At 67.9% G+C, this 867-nt stretch overlaps 1 protein-coding gene across 2 annotated transcripts in view; it reads right to left on the bottom strand.

Annotated features, from left to right (window-relative positions):
- THRB (thyroid hormone receptor beta) overlaps positions 1–861 on the bottom strand; it is a 450,111-nt gene extending 449,250 nt beyond the window's left edge. For both annotated transcript variants that reach the window (XM_069088501.1, XM_069088495.1), the window contains exon 1: positions 651–861. The gene's annotated coding sequence lies outside the window, so the exon portion shown is untranslated. The remainder of the gene's footprint in view (positions 1–650) is intronic.
- Between the last annotated feature and the right edge of the window lie 6 nt (positions 862–867).

An 867-nucleotide genomic window follows, 5' to 3' on the forward strand; every position in this document is an offset into this window, starting at 1 on the left:
GGAGGGGAGGGAGGAAGGAAGGAAGGAAGGAAGGAAGGAAGGAAGGAAGGAAGGAAGGAAGGAAGGAAAAAGAAAAGGATAAAAGATAAAAAAGATGGAAAGAAAGAAAACAGGAAAGAAAGAGAAAGAAGGAAAGAAAAGAAATCTTCCGTCCCCGGAGCCTAGCCTCCCCTCCCCTCTCCAGATGAGGCGCCCCTCGGGGCTGCCCTAGTTCGGGGCTCTTCGGGGCTGAGCCCCCTTTGGCCCCGCCGCAGAGCTGGCTCCGTCCCTACCCGCCCGCCTGGGGCGCACCCCGAGCGCCGACCCAACTACCTCTAGCTGGGAAACGTCCCTCGGGGAACCCCCGGTAAAACCAGGCTCGGCGATCGCTGCCCTCCCCAGCCGCTCCGGGGCTCTAGGGGCCCTCGATCCCGTCTGCCCCACCCCCGCCCGCGTGTCCCTTCCCCCTCCCTGCCCTTCGCTCCTCCCGGTCCCCCGCTGAGCCCCCCGCGGCTCCTCTCCCCGCCCTCCCCTCGCAGGGCGTCCTCCAGCTCGCCAGGCTCGGACCCTGCTGGATTTACTGGTCCTCGCCCCCGAGGGCAGAGGCAGCCCGGGCGGGCTCCCATCTCCAGGGTCCCAGGCGCCGGGGCCGGGTCGGGGCGCTCTCTCACCTGACCAGCTGGAGGGAGCCCGGGAGCTGGAGACGCCCGCGGCTGGGCTTCCTCCCCAGAAGCGTCGTGTCCTGGAATGACCCGGGCTGGCCGGCCTGCCGGAGAGAGGGAGGGCGGGGGAGCGAGTCCGGCCCGAGCGCAGGCGGCGGCTGCTACAGGCAGTGCGGGACAGACCTTCCGACGGCCGGCCAGAGAGTAACTTGAGAGGAAGAGAGCC

Source organism: Petaurus breviceps, unplaced genomic scaffold (genome assembly GCF_028583685.1).
Source record: "Petaurus breviceps papuanus isolate PSGF00001 unplaced genomic scaffold, PetGlider_PUasm1.0 185, whole genome shotgun sequence".
In the NCBI taxonomy this organism is placed as follows: domain Eukaryota; kingdom Metazoa; phylum Chordata; class Mammalia; order Diprotodontia; family Petauridae; genus Petaurus; species Petaurus breviceps.